This window comes from Canis aureus, chromosome 1 (assembly GCF_053574225.1).
Source record: "Canis aureus isolate CA01 chromosome 1, VMU_Caureus_v.1.0, whole genome shotgun sequence".
NCBI lineage: Eukaryota > Metazoa > Chordata > Mammalia > Carnivora > Canidae > Canis > Canis aureus.
Window position 1 is genome coordinate 116,220,795 of NC_135611.1, and position 17,416 is coordinate 116,238,210.

At 36.8% G+C, this 17,416-nt stretch overlaps 1 protein-coding gene across 4 annotated transcripts in view; it reads right to left on the reverse strand.

Moving 5' to 3' along the window:
* Positions 1-8,283, reverse strand: part of ZNF420 (zinc finger protein 420) — a 52,968-nt gene extending 44,685 nt beyond the window's left edge. The window contains exons 1-2 of one of the 4 annotated variants that reach the window (XM_077898450.1): positions 7,624-8,283; positions 6,010-6,061 (exon numbers count right to left, since the gene is read on the reverse strand). The gene's annotated coding sequence lies outside the window, so the exon portion shown is untranslated. Of the gene's footprint in view, positions 1-6,009; positions 6,062-7,548 lie in introns of all 4 variants that reach the window. The other 3 variants (XM_077898512.1, XM_077898339.1, XM_077898394.1) reach the window with 3 other exon arrangements.
* Positions 8,284-17,416: the final 9,133 nt, after the last annotated feature.

Genomic DNA, 17,416 nt, shown 5'->3' on the forward strand with positions numbered 1-17,416 from the left:
CAGACTAAAGGACAATGTATTTAGGGTACTCCACATCTACCCAACTCCTTGGATGAATTCCCCTGTATGGGTTTCTCTGTACTTTGTTTTACTCAATATGCTATTATAGACATTTAATCATGAAAATAATCTTTAAAAATAAAAAAAATAAAAAAGAGACAATGTCAAGACAAAAGAAAAAAGCAAATTTCAAAGAAATACACTTTAAGTATGAAGACTCAGGTGGCAGGTGGGTTGAAAGTAAAGTTGTGTAAGAAAATTTACCATACAAATACTAAGCATAAGGAAAGCCTGTGTACTTGTTTTAATATAAGACAAGAGAGACATGAAAAGATGCTCATTATCACTGATCATCAGGCAAACACAAATCAAAACTACAATGACATATCACCTCATCCCTGTGAGAATGACCAAAATCAACAATACAAGAAACAACAGGTGTTGGCTAGGATGTGGTTAAAGGAGAACCCTTGTGCACTGTCGGTGGGAATCCAAACTGTGCAGCCACTGTGGAAAACAGTATGGAGGTTCCCCAGAAAGTTAAAAATAGAACTATTTGGGATGCCTGTGTAGCTCAGCGGTTGAGTGTCTGTCTGCCTTTGGCTCAGGGCATGATCCCGGGTCTGGGGATCAAGTCCCACATCAGGCTCCCTGTGAGCAGCCTGCTTCTCCCTCTGTCTATGTCTCTGCCTCTGTGTGTCTCTCATGAATAAATAAATAAAATCTTCAAAAAAAAAAAAATAGAGCTACCCAGCAATTGCATTACTAGGTATTTACCCAAAGAATACAAAAATACTAATTCAAAGGGATAATGCACTCTGATGTTTTTAAAACAGCATTATCAACAATAGCTGAATTATGGAAACAGCCCACGTATCCATCAATTGATGGATAAAAAAGATGTGGTATATATACACAATGGAATATTACTCAGCCATAAAAAGAATGAAATCTTGCCATTTGCAAGGCCACAGATGGAGCTAGAGAGTATTAGATGAAACAAAATAAGAGAAAGACAAATACCATATGATTTCACTCATATATGGAATTTTAAACACAAAACAAAAAACAAAGTGGAGCAAAAAGAAGGAGGCAAACCAAGAAAGACTTAATTAATATTATAATTATAATTATAATATAATTATAAATATAATTATAATATAAATATAATTATAATTATAAAGAACAAACTGATGGTTACCAGAGGAGAAGTGGGTGGGGAGACTGATAAAATAGGTGATGAGGATTAAGGAGAGCACTTGCTGAAATGAGCATTGGGTGTTGAGTCACTATACTATACACCTGAAATTACTATTACACTGTATGTTAACTAATGGGAATTTAAATAAAAACTTAAAAAAAAAAGGAGAAAGTAAAATGGTGGAAGAAGATCTACCACAAAAATACTAAGGATAAGAAAGCCTATGCACTCATATTAATAATATAAGACAAAAAAGAGATCAAGACAAAGACTAATACAAAAGATAAAGAGGATAAATTAATCAAGAAGACGCAGAAATCCTAAATGTGTAGAGATATAACAAAGCACCAAATATATGAAGCAAAAACTAATAGAACTAAAGGAAGAAATGGACAAATCCACAATCAGATTTGGAAATTTTAATATTTTTCAGCAACTATCAGAACAAGTAGATAAAAATGAGATTAATGAGATAGAGTATTTACATACAACACTATCAAGTACCTTGACAAAACTGACACCACACTCAACTGTCAAGAATACCACGCCAAACTGTCAAAAGCTGAGCTGAAAAGAGCTGAGCTGCCAAGATGTCAGAAAAACTAAGACAACAACCCAAAATGAAAGTAACAGTCAGCTTTTAATCACTTACTAATCTCTAAGTACAAAAAGAGGCTAACCCAAAGAAAGCACTGGCTCCCCAGCTGTTCTATATTTCTCCATGGAACAGTACCGCAGACAGTCAGATGGATCAGCACAGATGTAGGGAATCTTTTCATTGCCAACAGGGTACGAGACAAAAGGCTTTTCCTACTTCAAGGACCAGAGCCACAGAATCCTAAAGGAGCCAAATCAGAGGGAGTAAAGAGGATCCCATAAACAAAGAGGAACAATCTGAGTATTAATAAAAACAATAACTGCTATGGACTGAAACATATCAAATATATTTAAATTTGCAAGTTCATGGTAATAATTTAAAAGGAAAACATAGGATAAACTTTGGAAGATGCTGAGAAATCATGAGCAAAAGCAAGCTTTTATCCTGATTTTTTTCACATAAGCTATACCTCAGAGTAACCAAGACATTGATGAGAGGATAGTTCCCTTTAGGGAAGTATTCCAACTAATAAATGCAGAAGAAATAAAAGAATTAGAATATCTTGTAACACTGATAAAATAATAAATTCCAAAATAACCAATAGCTGTTAATATCACATAAAGAAAAGCAGCCAAATGTTATGCAGCACACACCATTATGTATGAAGAATTAGTGCAAAGCAAACAAGCAAAACCACAAAAAAATGTAAACCTGATCAAGTCTCTAGAATTAAATGCCAGTTTAGAATACAGGAACATGTAAAATGACACCACACATGTGCAACCAACAAAATCCAGAATATGGGTAACTCTATAAGAAAACTGTTGCTGGAACAAATAAACTGCAAGAAAAGAGAAAGAAAGATTAAGATCAAGATTAAGAAACATATCACACTATTATACTAAATGGACATTGTTTGGATCTTAATTCTACAAGTATTTATGGACAATGGGAGAAATCTGAACACTAACTTGCTTTTTCATAATATTAATAAGGTATTAAATGTGGGGTTCTTTATAGTGATGATATTGTGGTTATGTTTTTTAAAGATTTTATTTCTTGAGAAAGAGAGAGAATGAATGGGAGGGGAGAGGGAAAGAGAATCTGAAGCAGACTCCACGTTGAGCTCAGAGCTTGATGCAGGGCTAAATCACATGGCTGCAAGATCATGACCTGAACCAAAACCAAGAGTCAGACACTTAATCAACTGAGCCATTCAGATGTCCTGTGATTATGTTTTTTAAGTATAAAGTTCTTATCTTTTAGAAATACATATTAAAATATTTGTGGATGAAATTACATATCTGGGATTTACTCCAAGATAATCCATTTTTTGGTCAGGAGAAGGAGTGGTGGATCTATAGATGAAACATGTTTAATTATAAATTGTATTTGCTGAAGCTTAGTGATGGGGAGGGTATATGGGGATATATTACATTATACTTTTTAGTTTCATACATGTTTAAATTTTTCTATAATTAAAAGTTAAAAAAAAAGACTTGAAGGATAGATTCCAAATATGAACTATGATTCATTCTAAATGAGACTTTTTGAGTAGTTGTTATTTTCTTATTTCTTTTTGTATTTTCTAAGTCATACCAACAAACATGTACTACTTTCATATCAGAAAACTACTTTGATATCAGGAAATAATAGCTTTGTAAAAATTTTTTAAAAGGATATGCAATGGTTAAAAAAAAGGCTCAATATATTCTGAGAAAAAGAATATTTAACAGTAAAAAAACCTCTAAGACTTTTTTTAACTTGGGTAATGGAGAAAAAGATGGGGAAGGGGAAAAATAAGGAAATGTACCCATTTTATTATTATTCAAGAGTTGTGATTCAGGTAGAATTTATGTCAAAAACATTAAAATAAACAAAGTAGGCCACTTCTAGAAATTTGCCCCAAAGATAAACCTCTACAAATAGAAACCATACATACTGTTATTGATTGCTATATTAATAATGGAAAAGTACTGGGGAAAAAAAAACAAATGCCCACTCACAGATGACTGGGTGAGTAAATTATTACACTCACACAACAGAATAGGTAATTACAATATAGAATAAGAAAGATCTCTGTGGGCTGCTAAGAATGACCTCCAGGATACATTAAACATGTGAGGAAAACAAAATGTAGTGTATAGAATACTCCTTTTTTAATTAAGAATGGTGATGTAAAAAATAAATGTGTCCATGTATGGATACATATGTATACATACAAACACATACACATAAACATAGGCCATTTTTTTAAAAATTGAAGAATACACCAAAGAGAATAGGTAGTTATCTACACAGGGAAAAAGGAAACAGAGTGAAGGGGACAGGAATGAACACTGGACTTCTCTGCATTCACCTTGTTCTGTAGTTTTGATTTTGAAAATAAGTATATACTTTATATAATTTTAAAATAAAATTAAATCAAAGTGGGGAAAAACAATCACTAAAAGTAGATAGCAAGATGAAACAAATGAGCCTAACTATAGAATACATAATATCCTATTGAACTCCCAAGAAGTCTTGTTTTTCTGTATTCAGATAGTTAAAATATGGCTATTGTTAGTTTGAAACTCTCCCAATTCAAAAGGCAGCAGAAAAGAAAGAAAAGGGAGTAGGGAACAGATGGGATAAAATGATGCATTTGACAAAACCACATCAATGATCACACTAAATAACATAAATAATTATAAGACAGAAATTGTTGGGGAATCCCTGGGTGGCTTAGCGGTTTAGCACCTGCCTTCCGCCCAGAGCATGATCCTGGGGTCCTGGGATCAAGTTCCACATCAGGCTCCCTGCCTGGAGCCTGCTTCTCTCTCTGCCTGTGTCTCTGCCTCGCTCTCTCTCTGTATCTTTCATGAATAAATGAATAAAATCTTAAAAAAAAAAAAAAAAGACAGATATCGTCAAACTGGATAAAAACACAAGATCCAACTAAATGCAGCCAACAAGAAATGTGCTCCAACATCAGAACACAAACAGGTAAAAAATAAAGGGATAGAAAAATATATTTCATGCTAACATAAATGAAAAGAAAGCGAGAGTGGCAACATTAAATATCAAAGTAGATGCTCAGAGCAAACACCACTACCAGGGATAAAGAAGACCATTTCATAATGATAAAGAGATCAATTCACCAACAGGATGTATTATGGAAAACTTTTGTGAATCTAACAGATCTTCAAAATATTTTTTTTAATTTTTTATTTTTATTGGAATTCAATTTGCCAACATATAGCATAACACCCAGTGCAGAGCTTCAAAATACATGAAGGAGAAACTAATAGAAATTACGAGAAAGAAATAAAAACAGACAAAATCAGTAAAGATACAGAGGATTTAAACAACACTATCAACCTGAGTTACCTAGCTGACATTTATGGAACTCTTTGCCCAACAGCAGAATATAGTCTTTTCAAGTGTGCACATTCTGGGTCACAAAACTATTCTTAATAAATTTTAAAGGATTCACATGATTCACATTATATAAAGTATATTCTCTGAACACACTGAAATGAAATTAGAAATCAGTAACAAAAAGATCTCTGGGAGATCCTCATAATACCTGAAAATAAGATTTTCTAAATAACCCATAAGTCCAAGAAGAAATCAAAAGCAAATTAGAAAGGATTTCAAACCAAAGGCAGAATAAATAAGATTAGCAAGTGATAACTTTTGAGCTGGGCCTATGATAATTCATCATACTTTTGTATATGTTTGAAAATTACCAACAGGGGCACCTGGAGTGGCTTAGTTGGTTAAGTGTCAGACTCTTGACTTTGGCTCAGATTGGGAGAGCGAACCCTGCCTCCAGCTTGGCGCTAGGCGTGGAGCCTCCTTAAGATTCTCTCTCTCCCTCTTCTCCTCCCTCCCCATCCCTCTCTCTTAAAAAAAAGGGGGGGGGGATAATAATAATATCATCAAACAAAAAGTTTTTTTTAAAAATGCTGCTGTGTCCGAAATAATACATTATCTCCTTTATAAATTTATGAGTCTCACATCCATTCTTCCTCAATTTACCCACTATTGGGAAATATCTATCACAACTAACTGTAGATAGGTTTGCTCTCAATCTACAGAAAATTGCCTTGCCACTTCTATCATTTGAGAAAGCTTAACTAGGAAATTTCGGAGAGAAAGCAAAGATTTCTATGTCCTGAAAAAACTAAAAGGCATTTAGGGAAACAAAGAGGAAACATGTACTCACCTTGGACCTTGCTTTTGAATGTATAACAGCCATTTTTTTCCTCCTCTGGGCTCTACTCTCAGGAAAAGAAAATGGAATCATGAGATAGTAGACCTTTCTTGGAACATACTCTAAATTAGAACACATACTCTTAAAAAAAAAAAAAAAAAAAAGGACACATACTCTTACTCACCCAATTCCCCAATCTACTTTTCATCTACAATGAAAGAAAGTCAGGAGAGTAGTACAGTTCTGCACTTTGTTTTAGAAAGATGGTCCAAGATCACAGCTGTCTCAGACTAGAACTTACTTCTGGATTCAAACTTGTCTACTGGAGACAAAGCCCTGCAGTGAAGTACTTCCAGGTTCTAAAGTGTGTGACTGGCTCCTCTGGCACATTCTCTAGAAGTATTCTCACTCCTGGAACCCCATTACATTTCCAAATGGCCCATTTTGAAGGTGCTATCAGCTCTAATCTTGTCAGACACAGGTCTGTGGCTTAGAAATAACTTATAGTCTTCATTCAGGGGCTCAAATTTCTGACTTCTTTCCTTCCTGTCACCTTTCTGCATTCAACATCCTTAAGGCCGTAAGGTGAGAAAACACCTGGAAGCCAAAAGGAAACCTACATCTGCAATGCGAACAAAGAATGGATACAGAAATGAAGCAATATAGGCCATGTATGAAGGGGGATGACAGAGGGTCACTGAGATTCAGAAGAGAAAGAAGTCAAGTTTTGTGAGGACAAAACCACGTGAGACTCATGATAAACAGGCAGACTCAGACCAGAATGAACCTCCAAAATACAAAAATCCAGTTTTATCTCTGTACTTCATTAAATTCTCTTAAGATCACAGGCTATAAAAATATACAAATGACTAAACAAAGTCACACACATTTCCATGGTCACACTGACAGAGTCACAATCTCCAAATTAATATTACATCCTCAGACCACCTTTCACCTTAAACAAAATCCAATCATAAGCAGTGCATACACACAATCACTCAAGCACATCCAAGCACCCTGTCGGGGTACACACGGCCAAAAACACACCTACAAGGCAGCACTCTCTTCACAGTCATGAAAGCAACACGGTCACAGTCCCAACAGTCACACATATGGCATTCACACTGCCATCCAATCGGACAGAAAAATATAACCAACTACCAGGTCAAAAAAACAAGTGGTCACAAACACCGTGTCACAAAAACACTCTCATAACTCCTCAAAGTCACGGACAAACCCCAGGAATACACACAATACACAGTCGCATACACAACCTCAAAGTGATCCAAAAACATCCAAACACCCTGTCACAACAGCAGAGTCGCACGGCTCACAGTCACAAGCAAACCCCCAGTCACATACGACGTTCGCACAATCACACTGTCACACAAGCACATTCCCAGTTAGTTAAGCACGCGGTCACACACACAATGTCACAGCGGTATTACTACACCCTCAGAGTCACAACTCTCTCTCACACAAACGCTTATTCACAAAACCACCCTCGCACACGTTCATTCGCCCACACCAAGACCAGGCAGGCTGTCTCACCACACAAAACGGCAGGAGACCGCCACACACGCTGCTTTCCAGCGACGCTTCCGCCGGCATTCCGGACATCCTCACCTCGACAGAAGGTGCAGTTCAGGATCCAGGATCTGGAGCCCGGGGTCCAAGCCCCGATTTCAGGTTCGCCCGCCCAGCCGGAGCCGGGCCAAGCTCCTCCACAAGCGCTGCCCTCCCCTCGCGAGGTCCCCAAATCGCGCGAACAAACGGAAATGAAGCCGCACTTGGGGACGCGGTGGCTCTGGGAAATGTAGTCCAACGCCGGGAGGGCTGTGGTTGACCGTCCGGACGCTAGGAATCCCAGTTCACTAAACCCTCCTCCAGGTTCCCGGACTCCGCAGCTAAAACCCGCTCGCGCAGCGGTGGCGCTGCGGGGGTTTCTGGGAGTGCCCGCCTACCCTCGTGCGCAGGCGTCCGGCGCGATCTGCTCGGGCAGTTGGGCCTGAGACTGCCAGGGTTGGGTGGTTCCAGAGTCTTACCGAATCCGGAGCAGGTGGGACCCTCGGCGGGCAGGTGCAGCGGCGGAGCTGGAGCTGAGGTGGGGACCAGCCGGACCCTCAGTCTCGCAGAGACCCTCCCTGTGCCTTGCCAGGCCCTTCGGTGTGTGTGAGACAACGCGAGATGTTGTCGGGCGAACTGAGAGACCCTCGGCGACTGGGTGTGTGGCTGTATTTCTCCCTGTGTGTGATTCTACACGCCGTCGGGTGTGAGGCGGTTCATACTTGAAGCTGCGTGGGAATGGCATAACTGTGTGGGACTGTGTGATGGAAGAAGGGACCTCTGCTGTCGTGGTTTGTTTTGTGTTCATGATTGAGAGTGGTTGCATGACTGGTGATGATTCGTGTTATGCAAATGTGCTTTTTCTCATGCCTTTATTTCTTGGTGTCTGTAGGAATTTGACTCCCAAAAGAGTATGTGTGTGACTGACGGTCAGGTTATTTCTTTCTTGAACACTGATTTGATCTGGGGAAATAAAGGTTATCAGTTTATCTGGCAAATAATTTAAACACGATTTTTCTATTGGATCAAATTACGTGTTATGGGGAAGAAGGCAAAATCAACAGTGTTGTTTTCAAGAAACATGATTTCAAAGCCAGTCCTAGCTTAACTGCTTTTTTCCTCTTAACTGCCCGCGAGGTGGGTACTCATTCTCTTGTGCTATTATGGGGACGTTATTGGGTAAGGTTGAGAGGCCATCGATTAAAAAAAATAATTACATAACTTTATACATAAGATTTTACCTTGGCTCAGGGAGAGAAAATAAAGCTGTGTATGCTTTGTTGGTAAGCCTGAATTGTCTCATGGCCTTTTTTTTTCTCTTTTTTTAATAATCACAAACTTGAACTTCCAGTACAAAATCTAAAAGAGCAAAACAAAACAAAAAAACCCATACTGAGGTTATTAAAAAAAGAAAAAAATTCCAGTCCAGTTGGGAAAATGGAGTCCACTTCAGTATGACTTACCAAAATAATTCAGCTTTCATTCCCTCTTTTAATTTGTAGCTTTCAATGATAGTTTTTTTTAATGGTTTCTATTAAATAGAGTAGTTACAAAAGTTTATGAAATGTATGTAAAGTATAATAGTCATTCACAATGTAACAAAAACCTGTATACCTACTACCTATTCTAAGAAAGAGAACATTATTGTTAACTTTGAAGATACCTAGACATTTATCCCCATTCTTATTCCTTTTAAACCTTTCCTCTCAAATACAATAATTATCTGGGGTTTTGTGTTAAAATTCTGTCACTTTTCTTTATAGTGTCAGCTACAGTTTGAACCAAAATATGTTGTTTAGCTATGCATATTTTTGAGATTTATATAAATATTTTATATTCTGTGACTTGCCTTTTTTTTTTTTTGTCAATATAAGATCCTGAGATTTAGCTATAGCTATAATTCACTTTCACTGTTGTATGGTGTCCTATTGTATTTTACAAGTTTTTAACCCATTCTCAATAGAAATATAAGTTGTTTCAAAGTTTGATAATGCAGTGCTGTTATAAACGTTCTTGTACATGTTCACTAATGGATATGCAGACATTGCTGTAGGGCAGAGGTTGGAAAACTTTCTGTAAAAGGAAATACAAGAAATATTTTAAGCTTTGTAGACCATACCGTCTCTGTCACAGCTACTCAATTCTACTATTGTAGCAGGAAAGCACCCCTGGACAGTAGGTAAAAGAATGAGTGTAGATGTCTTCCAATAAAACTTTATTGACAAAGACAGGCAGCAGGATTTAGGCCGTGGGCTAGAATTTACCAGCCACTGCTCTAGGATATATTTTAGGAATATTGTATTACTGAACGTAGGGTATTTGGAACATGCATATGCCTTCAACTTTACTAGGAAATGTGCAGTATTTTCCACAGGAGATTTTCCAGTTTATATTCTTTACTAACATTTGAAATTGTCAGAATTTTGGGTTTAGGATAATCTGGTAGATGGATATGAAAATAGCACCTATTTCTGGTTTTATTTTCCATTTCCCTGATTGAGGTTGAGCTTTTTTTTTTTTTTTTTTTTTTCTTTTTAAACATATGTTTACTGGCCATTCCTCTTCTGTGAAATGCCTATTAAAGTCTTGTGCTCAGGGGCCTGAGTGGCTCAGTTAGTTAAGTGTCTGCCTTCTGCTCAGGTCATGATCCCAAAGTCCTGGGATTGAGTCCTGAGGAGGGCTCCCTGCTCAGTCTGCTTCTCCCTCTGCCCTTCCCCCTTGCTCGTGATCTCTCTCTAATAAATAAATAAAATCTTAAAAATAAAGTCTTGTGTTCATTTTTTCTTGGGTTATCTTTTATTATTAGTTTTAGAAATTTATTTTTAAAATTGTTTAGGTGTTTATGATTGAACATGCCTTCTAGTTTATAGTTTGTTTTTTCATTATTTAGTAATCTTTTAATAAGTAGAAGTACTCTTTTAATGTCAGGTTTATTTAATTATTCTATATGGCTTGTAATTGTTTGCATTTTGTTTAAGAAATTCTTCTCTAGGAGCACCTGGGTGCCTTTGTTGGTTGGGTAACCCACTATTGGTTTCAGCTCAGGTCATGATTTCATGGGTTGGGGGATTGAGACCTGTCTCCATGGGGAGTCTGCTTGAGGATTCTCTCCCTCTGCCCCTCCCTGACTCAGGTGCAGCAGGGTGTGCACATACTCTTTTTTTTTTTTTTTTGCGCATACTCCTAAAATCTTTTGAAAAGTTCTTCTCTATACCAAGGTCATAATTTTAGTTTTCTGTCTTAAAGCTTTATAAAAGTTTTGCCTTACACATTTTTTTTGCTCAAAAATCTCTTGGAATCAATCTCTTTCTGTAAGACAAAGGAGGGGTACAATTGTGTGTGTGTTTGTATACCAGTTGTCTTGCGTTATGAAAAGGCTACCCTTTCCCCTCTTACTGACAGTCATAAACTAGGTTATCATATATTTATATATGTATATGATAGATAGATAGATAGATAGATAGATAGATAGATAGATAGAACTGTTAGAGGGTTCTTCAATTTTGTTGGTCATTTTTTTGTTGTTGGTCATTTTTATTATCTGCACTATATACATGCTTTTAACATAGTGTTATAATTTTTGGTACATGATAACACTAAAACCTATCTGGGGCCTTATTAATCTTTTTGATTATATAACTTTTACCATTCCCTTTATTTTGTATTCTTTATTTTTTCTTTACTTTCTTTCAATTTATTCTGCCATTTTTTTCTCACATTTTAAGTTGGATACTTAGGTAACTAATTTTTTATACTTCTAACATAAATTCTTAAGGTTATAAGAAGGCAGATACTTGACTAAGCCACCCAGGCACCCCTGTTCTTGATCTTTTTATAACAATGCTTTTATTTAAAGTCTAATTTATCCAATATTAATATATCTACATCACCTTTCTTAGTATTTTGACTAATTTTTTTTGTTCCCTCATATTCAGCCTTTCTGTATAATTATGTAACTTTGATGTTTTCATTTCCCTCCTTTGTTCCTTTATTTTATTATTATTATTTTTTAAATATTTTATTTATTTATTCATGAGAGACACAGAGAGAGAGAGAGAGAGAGAGTGGCAGAGACACAGGCAGAGGGAGAAGCAGGCTCCATGCAGGGAGCCCTATGTGGGACTCAATCCCGGGACTCCAGGATCACGCCCTGGGCCAAAGGCAGGCACTAAACCACTGAGCCACCCAGGGATTCCCTCCTTTGTTCCTTTAGATTGTTCCCCTCTCCCTTCTTTTATTTCCTCCTCTTTTGGAAGATATATATTATATTTGCATTATTCTGGTGCTTCTGCTAAAACTTTAATTTAGTAGGACATACTTAAGTTATCACAATCTAAACTTACCATTTTTCCTGCCCAACAGTGTAATGATGTTGGAATACTTTATACCAGTCATTGCTTCTACCAACTTAAATGCCATCATTGTGGTATGTTTTAGTTACATGTGTATATGTGCACATACGTCCATGCACACATGTGCATGTGTGTATACTTTTATTTCCATTCATTTTATATTGAATTTATTCCCAGGCCATAAGTTTTTGTTTCTTCCCTTTCTTCTGGGATATTTTTTCTTCTGTACAACCTCTCCTTTTGATTTAGGAACAATCTCTTCTCTTTCAGTAAGGATCATCTCAGTGTGGCAGGGAGTTCATGTATGGATTAATCTGACCACGAGTTCTATAATTTCTGCACTGCATCTAAGTGCTTAATGACCGGAGAAGCTACATTTAAATCCTTAAGTCCATCATTATTCTCTGCATTTTTAAGCATGTACCAACCAACAATTCACCAACCCTGTGTCCAACCACACTGTTTGGCCTAGGCACACTTACCAACTCCACCATTGTCATGACAGAATGGCACAAGTTGCTTCTGTAAAGTGGTATTCTTCAGAGACTTGGTGGCTTTTTCAGATATGCATACAATAGCTTTAGCAGTTTCACAAGTGTTCTTAATATGAACATGAAGATTTGAATTCTTGATTTGCATGATTTTGTGGGGTTTTCTGGGTCAAGTGAGTAGGTAAACATTTTCAGAGATCCCCTAATTCTTAGAAGATATTTTCATTGTATACAAAATTATGGATTGGCAGTTATTTATTGTATATGTATTCACCAACATTTTCTTACAAAAATTTCCAAACATATAAAACAAAGAATTATATAGTAAACATCTAAGTATTCACCACCTAGACACTACAATGAATACTTTGCTGTATTTGCTTTATCCTATAGTTAGCTATCCATCTAGCCGTGTATTTATCCATGAATTGGTCAATTTTTTTATGTGTTTCAAATTAAGTTACAGACATCAGTATATTTTACTCTTAAACACTTTAGCATGCATATTACTAATTAAAGTTCAATATTTCGTTGCAGATTTTTAGGTAAAATGTGTATGCAGTGAACCACCCTTTTCTTAAATTTATCGTTTGAAGAACATTGACAAATTCATACACTTGTGCAAACCAAAATCCTATCAAAGAGTTCCCTCGTGCTCCTACCAGTCAGTTCCCCAGTATAGCATTGTTAAAATTTATCCATGTTGTGATCTGTGTGTGTATCTAAATAGTTCTTATTACAGAGTTGGATTTCATTGACTACATCACAGTTTCTTTATCCATTCTCCTATTGATAGATTCCTGGGATGTTTCCAGGTGTTTTGCTATTATAATGCTGTTATAAACATTCTTTTTATGAATGTATTTTTTCATTTTTTGGAAAGATTTTATTTATTTGAGAGCAAGAGCATGAGCACAACTGGCAGGGGTGTGGGCAGAGGAAGAAGCAGATTCCCTGCTGAGCAGGAAGCCTGACACAGGGCTGATCCCAAGACCCCGAGATCATGACCCAAGCTGAAGGAAGATGCTTAACTGACTGAGCCACCCAGGTGCCTCTATTTTTTCATTTCTTTTGAATAAACACCTAGGAGTATAATTGTTTGGATATAGTGTGTAGGTGTAAGTTCAGCTTTAAAGTTTCTGCTAGAACTTTATCCAAAATAGTTGTACCAGTTTACACTCCCAACAATAATGTATGAGAGTTCTAGTTGCCCTATATTTTCACCAACATTTAGTGCTATCATTCTGGATATGTATTTCATTGGTGTTCTGTAGTGTCTCGTGGTGTTTTAATTGGCCTTTCCCTAATGACTGTTGAGGCTGACCACTTTTTTTATGTACTTAATAACTATTTGAACATTTCCTCTGCTCGTATTTTCTGTCCATTTTTAACTGATCACATTTTCATTGTTGAGTTATATAAGTTCTAATATATCCTAGATACCAGGCCTCTGTAAGACAAATGCTTTATGAATATTTTTTGTACTCTTGGGATTTCCTAGTTATTTTTTAATAGTGTCTTTTGATGAGCAAAAGGCTTTATTACAAAGTTTAATTTATCAACGTTTTTCTTTGATAGTTATTACTCTCTGTGACTTAAGAAATTTGTCTACTGTCACATTTTAAAAATATTTAAATAGTTACCTATGTTTTTTCTGAAAACTTTATAATTGTTTTTTAGGGCTAATCTTGAAGTAATTTTTGTTCATGGTGTCAGATGGGGGGTGAGGTTTTGTTTTTTTTTTTTTTCTGTAGAGATATCAAGTTGTTTCAGTATCATGTTATAAATGGTATTTTCAACAGTAGAGGTGGAGCCTGTGGTGGAAATTAAATGACCATTATATTAGTCTTCCCTTGCTGCTGTAACCAATTCCCACAATTTAGTGACTTGAAAAATGCAAATTTATTATCTTACAGTTTTGTAGGCCAGAAGTCCTGTGTGAGTCTCACCACACTAAAATCAAATATCAGCAGGGCTGTGTTATTTTCTGGAGGCTTTAGGGGAGAAGCTGTTTCCTGCTTATTTGGGTTATTGGAAGAATTTAGTTACTTATATCTGAAGATCTGAATCTTCATTTTTTTTGTTGGCTATAAGGTGAGAACTGTTACCAGCCTAGAAGCTGCCACATGCCTTAGCTCATGGCCTGCTCCCTCCATCTTTAAAGTCAACAACAGTAGGTTTAGTCCTTTTCACATCACGTCTCTCTGACCTACCTGGGAAAGATTCTTTACTTTTCATTCTTTTCCTAGCAATTTAATCCTAAAGCTATTAGGTGGAACTGAGCAAGGTAGGCATATATGTCAGTAAAGCCACGATGGCTCTATAGAACTGTGCAAGAGCCTGAGCATGGTGAGGAGTATCTGTCCAGGGAGAGTATGGCAGTTGCAATGGGGTATTGATTACTTCCGGGAAGATACATCACATATAACTATATATTCAAGGATAATGAACATTTTTTATGTTCATTATTCAAGGATAATGAACATTTTTTTTGTCAGGGAAGGGAGTTACACATATGGAAAAGGAAACAACTAGAACTGAGTGGTTTTAGATTAGAATTTTATTAGTGCAAACTTATTTTCATTATAGATACATAGATATAAAAATAAGTATGGCTATAAATGTGTGTATGCAATATGTGTGTGTATTCATATTTATTAGCTTTGTCCACTGAGGGGGCCTGGTAACAGTGACACTGCAGTAGCAAGTAAGCATGCTAGCACCCAGAGCATGGCCTCCAAATACCATTTTCTTCACTAATAGGAACAAGGGCTCTTTTAAGAAATGATTGATTCTAGGGATGTCTGGGTGGCTCAGCGGTTGAGCATCTGCCTTTGTTGCAGGGTGTGATCCCAGAGTTCTGGGATTGAGTCCTGCAATGGGCTTCCTGTAGGGAGCCTGCTTCTCCCTCTGCTTATGTCTCTGCTTCTCTCTCTAATGTCTCTCATGAATACATAAATAAAATCTTTTTTTAATTTTTATTTATTTATGATAGTCACACAGAGAGAGAGGCAGAGACACAGGCAGAGAGAGAAGCAGGCTCCAGTGCACCAGGAGCCTGACGTGGGATTCAATCCTGGGTCTCCAGGATCGTGCCCAGGGCCAAAGGCAGGTGCTAAACCGCTGCGCCACCCAGGGATCCTACCGCTGTGACACCCAGGGATCCCTACATAAATAAAATCTTAAAAAAAAAAAAAAGAAAAAGAAATGATTGATTCCAGTATTGGGGCAGAGCAAATAAAAGATGGAACATCCTGTTTGTGAAAGTGAGGATGTGCTCAAAAAATGAAAGGGACTGATTACTAAAAGGCCACAGCAGGGTACCTGGGTGGGTCAGTTGGTTAAGCGTCTGGCTCTTGATTTTGGCTTAAGTCATGATGTTAAGGTCATGAGATCAAGCGCTGTTGGAGATTCTTCCTCTGTCCCTCTGCCCACTCATGCTCTCTCTCTTCTCTCCCTGTCTTTCTCTCTCTCTAAAATAAAATCTGGGACAAACCCAATACTAATATAAATAATAAAAGTAATAGAATATAAGCTTTGAATGAAATAGGAAATCACAAGTCCATGCTGATATAAATTAATAAATTGAAATTTTGCTGAAGGATGAGATATTTATGTGGTCTCAGAATACCTCCTCCTGTAAAATCCTTACTAATTACAAAGGGAAAAAGAGTAATTTTACAGTGGAGAAGACTGGCAGGTATACCTTATTAATTGATTAAAAGACTATCACCAGTAACGGGACAAGTTGTCATCATGTGCCTACCTATACGACTTGAGAAGAATGCAGCATCACTTCTGTTGGCATTCCTTCCAAAATGCATAAGCTGATCATGAGGAAACATTAAAAAAAAAAAATTGAGAGACATCTCCACAGACTATAAAAGATTATAAAAGTCAGGGCAAGACAAAACCTTTCAGACTAAAGGAGATTAAAGAGACATGACATTTCAACACAATGTGTGATTCTGAACTGGATCCTTTAGTGCAAATGACATTATTGGTACACTTGGTGAGACTTGGATGGGAACTAATATAAATGATAGTAATGTATTAATGTTAATTTCTTGATTCTGGTCATTATATTGTGGTTATGTAACGACATGTCCTTGTTTGTAGGAAATTCACAGCATCTTCAGGGGTGATGTGGCATTAGGTCAGCAATTTACTTTCATATGGTTCAGGGGAAAAAGTTCTTTATACTAACAACTTTTCTCTAAGTTTGAAATCGGATAAATGGATTTTTTAAAAGTATGGGGTTGTCTTTAAAAATACCTTGTTATACTTACAATCTTAAAATAAGTTTTAAAATTCACATTGAAGCTCCATAGACTTTTGTCAGTCGTGCTTGTATATATTGGTGCCTCCAAACTGTGGTTAATCTTGGCTTTTGATGGATCTTAAGATTGTTCCCCCGCAAGGTAATTGACCTTATTTACCTGAAGATTTCTAGCGTGACTTGTCTGGAGCTACTCAGCCTGATTTTTCATGGATCTTTTTCACCCATCGCCCATCTTGGCACTTCAGGATTCTGTTCTCTCCCAGGAAGAAATGATCAAGTCCCACATGAGTTTTAAATGATGCGGGTTTTTTGGTGTCCTTTTTTTTTTTTTTTTTTTTTTTTTTTTTACTACTTTATTCTGCACTGCAGATAAAGTAGGTCAATAATCTCAACAATAAGTTGAAAAATCCTAAATGAATACAAATCAATCAGGAAAAAATATTACTACTAATACAAATTAGTAAGACCAGGAGAAAACTTCTATTAGAGGGATGGATGCCTGTGTGGCTCAGTGGTTGAGTGTCTGCCTTCAGCTCAGGACATGATCCCAGGGTCCTGGGATTGAGTCCGGCATTGAGCTCCCTGCAGGGAGCCTGCTTCTCTCTCTGCCTTTGTCTCTACCTCTCTCTGTGTCTCTCATGAATAAATAAAATCTTTTTTTAAAACTGCAATTAGAATATACACAAATAAGTTAATTTAGAATTGAGCTTTAAATTTGAATCTGACCT